The sequence below is a fragment of the Oxyura jamaicensis genome, chromosome 2 (assembly GCF_011077185.1).
Source record: "Oxyura jamaicensis isolate SHBP4307 breed ruddy duck chromosome 2, BPBGC_Ojam_1.0, whole genome shotgun sequence".
Taxonomy (NCBI): Eukaryota; Metazoa; Chordata; class Aves; order Anseriformes; family Anatidae; genus Oxyura; species Oxyura jamaicensis.
Genome location: NC_048894.1, coordinates 100,764,168 through 100,774,140, shown reverse-complemented (window position 1 = coordinate 100,774,140; position 9,973 = coordinate 100,764,168). Strand labels below are relative to the sequence as shown.

At 34.9% G+C, this 9,973-nt stretch overlaps 1 long non-coding RNA gene across 1 annotated transcript in view; it reads left to right on the top strand.

The window, feature by feature from the left end:
- Positions 1-9,353, top strand: part of LOC118161154 — a 23,498-nt gene extending 14,145 nt beyond the window's left edge. The window contains exon 3 of the long non-coding RNA XR_004747881.1: positions 9,341-9,353. This is a non-coding gene — a long non-coding RNA (uncharacterized LOC118161154). The remainder of the gene's footprint in view (positions 1-9,340) is intronic.
- Positions 9,354-9,973: the final 620 nt, after the last annotated feature.

Sequence of the window (9,973 nt, the reverse complement as noted above, 5' to 3'; positions counted from 1 at the left end):
AAGAAAAAAGAAAAGAAAAGAAAAGAAAAGAAAAGAAAAGAAAAGAAAAGAAAAGAAAAGAAAAGAAAAGAAAAGAAAAGAAAAGAAAAGAAAAAAGAAAAGAAAAGAAAAGAAAAGAAAAGAAAAGAAAAGAAAAGAAAAGAGAAAAGATGATAGAAAATACAGGGTGTAAACAAACATGTAAACATCAGAAACCGTAGAGTTTCTCTTCAGTGTTCTAGAATGGCTTATTTTATTTTTTGCTAGTGTGTCCAGGGAGATGTTAAAATATCTGTGGTTATTCATTCTGCTGCAGAAACACATAGTTCAGGAGAAAATCTTCCAGAAATAGAGGTCCCTTGAAGTCCCAAGGTCTAGATGCCAGGCAACTTCATGCCAAATCATACTGAATAATGGACAATATTGTAGATATATTCTCAGGTGGCAGGCTTTTCCTCTGGCAATTTTGCATAAGTGTCATGCAATTACAGTACACTAGTTAACACAGTTATTAATTTCCTAGATCCTGTCCTTATATCATTCATCACAGGTCTGACATCTTCTTAGCAATAGTTACCACACAATTTTATCTGAGATGAAAAGGGTCTCCTTTAACAATTAGTGTACCTGGTATAGATAGCGAGTGTTTCTTTTAGTGTGTCATTTAATGAGTTCTAAATGAGATATAAGTAAAGAATAAGAAAAGACTTATTTTTATGATATACTTTGACCCATTCCATAATATTTATATCCAGAATAAATATACCTAAGTTCAAAAAATAGTTGAAAGTCAACATAATTTCCAAAGGTCATGAAAAAATAATTTTCCTCAAATATATATAGACATATTAATAAAACAAATGTACTTTTAACATATTTATAATACTAATTATCATTGCTATAGCACCTAAAAATTCCAACTCTTCTCTTTTATATAAGGGTCTCAGAGCTCATTATTAATTTAAGAGCCCAGACATCTTTATAAAGTGAACAAATGCTTTATTCATTTTGTAGTAGGGATATTGGCAGAAAATTAACTTTTAGAAAAGTCTCTGAAAACTGTAGCAGACTCTGTTCCTCTTTCTCTGCTTTATAGTTCTGCATACTCCACTTCTTCCAGTACTATTGCCTCCAAGCTAAAACCATTTTAGCCAGTGAGTATTCATGTATATGTATGTATGTATGTATGTAATTATATATATATAATTATATTATATATAATTTGCCTAACTCACCCTTATAGCTCAGTTTGTATACTTATTTCTGTCAGTCATTTTCTTGCACTTTTATTTACACAATGACAGCACAGTTCTATCTTAGTAATTTACTATAGTATGAGAATTCCCATACTAATTGCAGGCAGCACTTAATAGCCAGGCAAAATATGGGGATTTACATTAATCAGTGTATGGCTTTCTCATTTACTCTGTTGCAGTTATCCAAATCTCATAACTCTGATAAGCTTATAAAAGAAAGAGTTTTGAGAAAACAGAGCTGGAGTGAATTTAATTTTTCGGGTTGCACATTTTTTAAGGTTTTATGGACTGCACAGGTAAGAAAATCATAAGTTAAGACTGAACAATAGTATGGGTGAAGTCACAATTATATATACATTTCTAAGATTAAATATGATGCTTAAGTCTGTATTTCATCATCATCACTCAAAATGTTCTCAGGGAAGAAGATCTGCTTTAAGATGTGATAATAATTATGATATTTGACACATTGGGCCAGTTTTCCCAGTATTATAGGCTGTCAACACTCTGTTGGCTCTGAAACTATGACATCAATTTACAAAGAATGTAAAGAAAGATGTCCAAGCTGTAAGTGACTTAGAATCTCAGCTGAACTGCAACTCTTAATTGCGTAGGCACATTTTCATCACTTTGGCCCGTTTGCTCTGGTAGAAATTTAAGAAAAAAAAAATGTGCATCTGTTCTTAGGTGATTCATTCTCTACTTCAGGAACACTGAAGGTGATATAACTGAGAGAAAATATGTCTCATACAATAACAAGCAAAATTTTTCATCATAAGGAGACAAATCCTGCACCAGTGACCTAGGTTTTTTCTTTTCCTCCCTCAAAAAATCAGAAGTAAGTATAGCTAAGTACACCTATTTGTTTTTCAAAGTGGATGTGGTTAATTTAGTGAATTCAGTGGACTGACATAAAATTTTATTATTTAGGTGCTGAACAAGCTGAAAATGAATCAAATAACTGACAAAATAGAAGATACTCTAGTTTGCAGAAAACACCTATCAGCTTCAGTACCAACTATCAATTTTATTTCAGGTCACACTGAGCAATAGAAGGTATCTAAGAAAGTGAGTGTCCTTGTTTTTTGTCACTTCTGCTCAGAGAAAACTGAATGGACATGGGACAGAACAAAATTCTGCTTGAACATCATTTTAAATTTAAGGTGAAAAAAAGTGTTCATAACTAATATATGATAGATTGACATGTTATCCAGATGTGACTTCTTGTTATAAACACTTTATAAAATGGAAAAGTAAAAAATTTTAAAACAAACAAACAAAAAAAGTCACTGGTAGTAAAACCGACTGATATATTCTTTTAAATAAACTCTAGATGTCATATGTAAATTATCATAACTCCAGTGAATTAATTCCCTCTGTCACCAGTTACTGGCTTGGCAAGTGCTTTATTAAAGCGTTATCAATTATGACAACCAAAACAATGCCATCAATATTTAATTTTTAAAAAGTAGTGGTTTTACTGATCTGGGCAGCTGAACTCCACCACAATTGCTCTATCGCTCCGCTTCCTTAAAGGGAATAGGAAAATGTGATTTTGTCTTGTTACTTTATCCTTGAGCTCAGTGGTATAACTGTATGCTTCAACCCATCTGCTTCTGATGAATATGCACAACTAGTTTTTTCAGTCTTGAAGATTGGGTTTAATGCACTACAGAGTTCTTGCATTTACCTGCATGTACAGTAACCTTCACCAGGGAATTTTCTGGTTATGCCCAAAATGTTAGGAATGGTCACATGGCAACTCAAACTAAGCCCAAAAGAGGTGCACAGGAGAAAATGGAATATAATCATAGAATCATTTCAGTTGGAAAATACCTAGAAGATCATCAAGTCCAATCATCAATCTGACCATCACTAAATGTAGTGATGTTTATTTAGTTTAGTTATGTTTGTTTATTAAATTTAGTGCCCTGTCCACACATCTCTTAAATACTCCACCACTTCCCTGGAAAGCCCATTCCTGACCACCCTCTCTGTGAAGAAATTCTTCCTAATATGCTAGACCTTTCCTAGCATAACTTAGAATATACAATGGGAATCCATTTTTGTGTTTTCCAACATTCCAAATAAACAATCTAATTTTGTTAATGTTACCTTCACAATATTTGTCCTTTAAGGCTTCTCTTTGCTACATACATGAAAATACGTACACACACACAGTCTTAATGTAAGATTTTCTGTTGAAATCTCTATTAGCTAAAAAGCTTTGGAGCTTCTATTGTCTTATGGATTGAAACAGGATACAGGATAGTTATACACAGTTCTGAGAAAGCCTAGAGATTTTAGGGCAACTTTCTAGCATTTGTTGTGCAGCTATGTGAAGCAGATAGACTTGAGGCCCTGAAATGTTCTCAGTGGTTTTAATTTAATATAACATTCTCAAAATTAGGAGTTGTAAATATTTGTTATTGCCTGAAAATTTGCAGCGGTTGAAATAGAGTACTCATTAAATCTAGTCTTCCACTCCAGTTATCTTTGTTTTCCTTTTCCCTCAAGAATCGTCACTTTCTCCTGACTGATGGAAACAGTACTAATTTTTTTGTAAGACAATTGCTATATAAAAATGCATATATATGTGACATTATTTTCTTATTTTCTCTGCAAGTTATTAGAATTAATTTGAAAATTATTTTTCATATTTCTATAGAAATATTTTACATTATTTATATATTTTAATATAAAACAATTTGAATGCTTTATGCATGTGTTTCTTTTGTTTGTTTGTTTTTTGAAATACAAGTAGATCCCCAGAAGATAAGCACATATATAAACGAAGCATGATTTTGTTCTAAAGCCTATTATTTAAAGGCTCTGAAAATACAATAGGGTAGTTTGAAAAAGAACACATCTCTTAGATACAGATTCTTACAGTTTTTTTAGAAAAATAATAACCAAAACCTTGTGCAACATATCATTAACTTCATATTTATAGATGTAGGAACAGAGCCACTTAATGATCTCTAAAGATCAACCAAGAAGCGCCTAAGGGAGTAGTACATTTTCTGTCAAAAGGCTTTGGACTTGATTATTTTCCTGCTTCTTATAACCAGAACCCTAATTTGGCACCTCACCCATTTAAATTACATGTACTTAAAATTAATTAATTAATTAATTAATTGTATATAGATTTAATTGAATTAATTATTAAAAGGTGCTTTTAAAAAGAATGTGAAATAACCAGAATTATCATCAGACTGGTACCTACTGTTGGCCTGAAATGATGAACTAAGAGTATCACATATGCAGGGAGGCGTTTCTTTCAAACCTCTACTGACAACACATCTTTCAAAAACTAAATAAAAGTCAGTTTTAAGAGCAAGTGATGTTTTTGGCCCTTACTTACTCCTACATAAATTTACCTTAAAAACTACTCAGTCAAGAGGATACATTTCTCATTTCCAAAGCATCCTAGCCTATAGTTTTTGAGGAGTTTGCTCATAAAGGTTTATATGGGTATGCTTGGAGAAGCACATGCTCTCCTGATCTGTGAAGAGGAGAATGAATGCATTATTTCTAAATACAGGTCAGGCTGGCATGAGAGAGTTCGGCCTGCAGTAGGATTACTTCATGACAGGTAAAAAAGATAAAATATGAAGTGTTTAAGATCTGTAAGAAAAAAAAAAATGGAACCCCTGAAAATAAATGCATGTCTCCAAAGTTTGGTGGGTACTGAAATGGGGTTATTCAAATCAGTCTTCAAGAAACCAAAATTCATTTAGTTGATTTTGCAGAACTGAATCCTTTTTATCCTCACCAGGACTTAAACTAAGCTTTTCTTTAAAAGCTTTGATGAAATTGAGCTCTTATTACTAAGAAGAAAAGTAGTATCTCTGTTTACCTATAAAAATGGGAGAACATTTACCTGAATTTATAGTCACAACTCTTTGGTAAAGAATGAAATACAATTAAATGGAAGAGGAAAATCTATTAAATAATATACTAAAAGAGCTGGAAAATTTACTATAGTTTCCTCATGACAACTGTAAAGATTCCCAGAAAGATTTGTTGTTTTCTGAGGCACAGCAAGTCTAGCATAAAAGCAAGCATCAGAAAAGCACTATTGTTTCTAATGCTACTCAGCCCTTCATAACCAATTTCAGAGCTTCCTTCCTGATATCCTGGAGTATTGCATGTATTATCTCTCAAGATCTTTGCAAAGAATTGTATAAAATCTTCAATTTAAAATCTGGGCTTTGAGAATTTCTGTAGTGATCAGTCACAGAATTATGATTGAGGTTAAGCTTGTGTTAGATGTATTATTTTGATGACAGTCAGTTAAAATTCGGGTTAGAGTATGTAATTTTTCCAAGCTAAATATAGACCTCAGTGACTACAAAACCAAGTTGATCAAAACTTAATAATAATAATAATAATAATAATAATAATAAATATACATATATTTTCTGCATGTTCTTTATAAGCTAAATATGATGTAACTACATTAGAGAGCAAAACCACTGTTCTTTACAAATATATGTGAAAAACATAACAGGCTAGTGTGTACATGCAATCTGTTTTGAGTTTTAATGGAAAACATGTTGATGATGATGATGTTGGAATGATAGTGAAGGTGTTTTTTGTTTTCTTTGTTTTGTTTTTCTGAATGAAAATAAGATGTAAAATGATAGATTGGATAGCAGCAAAAGTGGATTTGGGGGACAATAATGCTTTCATCAGGGAAATAATCCATATGTCATCATGTCTTTGGAGAATTGTATTTATTTATTTATTTATTTTTACAAGCACATTAAAAATATAAAAGTATCATAGAATAGTTCATAGAGAAGGTTTCCTCAACAACTCTATTGTCTGGTGGGAAATATTTGCAGTTTCCAAAGACACGTGTTCTTACAAACTTTCACATGGCAAAGGATTCATCTGGAGTGAATCAGAAACATTCTGAATTATGTAACAGTTATACAGTTTGCATAATTCCAAAATTTATGTTTTGAGTTTTTTAGACACAAAGCAGAGTGAGATTAGTGTTGCTGGAACAAAATTGTATAACAAAACTTTATAATAAAAATTACATGTATATTGTTATCAATTCAGACTTTCAATGAATTTCATACCTTGATTCTCAGGTATGATGAAGATTCACCCAACATTACTGAGGGAGACATGGCATGAAAGATCTAGAGAGCAGGGAACAAGTCTTGCAGTTTTCTAAGGCAGAAAGAGAAGTGGAAGATTTGCTACAGCCCAAATATTCTTGTATTATCATGTAAGTATTTAAATATTAAATATGAGATCAATTGCTGAAAAAGTGGTATTAAGTGAATTTAAATGACAACAGTAAGATACACAGAGTAGTGGTAAGTTTATTCTTTTACCCTTTGCAAGAAATGCAGTTCTGGTTTGTAGATAACCAGAGATATGTCTTTTGAACTTCAGAACTGAGAGTCTACTCAAAATTACTTCGTATTTTGTATGACATATTTTGATAAGCAAAGAACAGTGGTGGCTTAAAGCTATCTTTCCTTCTCTTTAGCTAGATCTCGTTCTGCTGGAACTGAGATTCTGCTAAAATTCACTTTTTGATAACTTCCTACTGAGATAAATTTTATTAGTAGTATTTCATAGCTATTTTCCCCATCTCCAGCTGCTCAGAATGCTGCCCTCTGTCTAGATGCCAGTTATCCACACAAACTAAAGAAATGAAAGTTTGGGGTTCAAATCTGTATGGAGTTCTCCTTGTCAGTTTTGAATTCCTTGTACCTAATTTGTATTTTTAATGAGATGAGTTTGGATTTTCATTTTAGCTTTTGCTTTGTGGGTTATTATAGATGTCATTTCAAGGCCCATGAATTTCAGACAGGATGTATTTTATGTGTGATTTTTAAAACTTTCCATAATAATAAAGTATTACTTTGTGGTTTCAGATAAATAATCCTGTTTTTTGCTTGTATCTTTGCTTGTTAGCAATTATATATGTGTACTGGGTCTGGCTGGGATGTTAATTTTCCCTGCAGCAGCCCATACAGTGCTGCACTCTGCACTTGTAGCTAGAACAGCAGTGGTATCACACCAGTGTTGTGTCTGCTGCTGAGAAGTGCTGGCACAGCATCAGGACTCTCTCTGACCCTCCTAGGGGGTGGGCAAAAAGTGAGAAAGAAACATCACCAGGGCAGCTGACCTAAATCAACCAAAGGGATATTCCATTCCATATGATGTCACACTCAGCAATAAAAGGTGGAAAAAGGAAGAAGAGGGGAGGGGTGGGCTCTCCTTGTGAAGACGTCTGTCCTCCTCCCAAACACTGGCTACGTGCGTTGAGGCCCTGCTTCAAGGACGTGGTCAAGCATCGCTCATTTGTGGGAAGTAGAGAGCAATTTCTTTTCCTCTGCACTTCCACATAGCCTTTACTTGTTTTGTTTTGTTATTCCCTTTCCCCCTCCCTCTTCCCCTTTCTCTTTTTTCCCTTTAGTTGAATTGTTTAATTAATAATAATATTTCCTTAATTATATATATATATATATATATTCTCTTTAATTAAATCATCCTTATCTCAACCCATGAGTTGTTCTTCCTTTACTTCTTCCCCTCCTCATCTGAGGAGGGGGAGTGAGAGAGTGGTTGTGGTGTTCAACTGCCTAGCACGGTAAAACCACCATAATAAGGTGGCTGTCAACACTTCTTCCACAAAATTTTTCCTGGTTTTGATGAGATCCAGGTTACATCGGAATGGATTTCCCTGCTCAGGGACCATTAGACCAGTACTGCTGATGTTCACATTTGCTTCCATAAAAGCAAAAAATTTTTGCAATTCCAGCTTACAATCTCCAAAAATGATCTAGCTCTTCGGGTCAGCAGAATCACTCCAACTCACTGGGAGTCTGGCCAGGCTGCATGTTATCAGATTTTTTTTTTTTTTTTTTTTTTTTTCCCAGCCCAGCATTATTTAAAGCAGTCACCAGAATGTCACAAGCTTGTAAAGCTTGTTAACAGCAACAGTGATAGGATCTTTGATATCATTTAAATAAAGCTAAATAAAAACATCATACAATGGGTGAGCAATTGGCTAACGGGCAGGGCCCAAAGGGTTATGGTAAATGGGGCTGCGTCAGGCTGGCGGGCGATCACCAGTGGGGTCCCTCAAGGCTCCATTTTAGGGCCGGTACTTTTCAATATTTTTATAAATGATCTGGATGTAGGAATAGAAGGTATTTTGAGCAAGTTTGCTGATGACACCAAACTTGGAGGAGTTGTGGACTCGAATGAGGGTGGAAAGGCCTTGCAGAGGGATCTGGATAGGTTGGAGAGCTGGGCGATCACCAACCGCATGAAGTTCAATTAGAGCAAGTGCCGGGTCCTGCACCTGGGATGGGGAAACCCTGGCTGCACGTACAGACTGGGCGATGAGACGCTGGAGAGCAGCCTAGAAGAGAGGGATCTGGGGGTCATGGTAGACAGCAAGTTGAATATGAGCCAGCAGTGTGCCCTGGCAGCCAGGAGGGCCAACCGTGTCCTGGGGTGCATCAAGCACGGCATTGCTAGTAGGTCAAGAGAGGTGATTGTCCCGCTCTACTCTGCGCTGGTGCGGCCTCACCTCGAGTACTGTGTGCAGTTCTGGGCACCACAGTATAAAAAGGACATGAAACTGTTGGAGAGTGTCCAGAGGAGGGCTACAAAGATGGTGATAGGCCTGGAGGGGAAGACGTACGAACGGCTGAGGTCACTGGGCCTGTTCAGCCTGGAGAAGAGGAGGCTGAGAGGAGACCTCATCACAGTCTACAACTTCCTCGTAAGGGGGTGTCGAGAGACAGGAGACCTTTTCTCCATTAACACCAGTGACAGGACCCGCGGGAACGGGGTTAAGCTGAGGAAGGGGAAATTTAGGCTTGACATCAGGAGGGGGTTCTTCACAGAGAGGGTGGTTGCACACTGGAACAGGCTCCCCAGGGAAGTTGTCACTGCACCGAGCCTGTCTGAATTTAAGAAGAGATTGGACTGTGCACTTAGTCACATGGTCTGAACTTTTGGGTAGACCTGTGCGGTGTCAAGAGTTGGACTTGATGATCCTTAAGGGTCCCTTCCAACTCAGGATATTCTATGATTCTATGATTCTGATTTCTGATTAAAAGCTATCCCTTGAATAGAACAAACTGAAATGAAATGGGAATTAACTTTAATTGATTACTGACTAGCATTTGTTAGTTGTCAAGACTGAAAAGGAAGAGGGAAAAATAATATTTAGATTAATTTATCTCATAAAAATGAGTAAAGCAGTCAGATGTATTGATAGAGCAGAAGATAAATTTCAGGTTATTTTTCCCTTACTCTGGGAAATTCCTGCTTCTTAAGTAATGAAACACAAATTCATAGTAGATTGCAAAAAAAAATAAAAATTAAAATTAAAAAAATAGAGAAATGTTATGTTTTTATTTTCATAACAACAAATATTAACACTTTATGCACATCAATGCAAACAAAAATCATATCATATAGAAAATATTCTCTGCATGAAAGCTGCTTCAGAACCCAGCATTTTAACTAGGAAAAAAAAAAAAAAAAAAAAAAAAAAGTAGAAGAATATCAAGGTTCTTTTCATCAAGTATGATGATCTTCTGGTGCTTGCAATTAATATTATTAGCTTACTCTTGGTTATTGCTTTTGTAGATTATTGTTCTGTGTATAAATTATAGATCTTACCAATCATTCTCATCAGTTACTCATTCCTTAAAATTCTCTTCCTGTCCTTAATTTGTTTTGTTTAT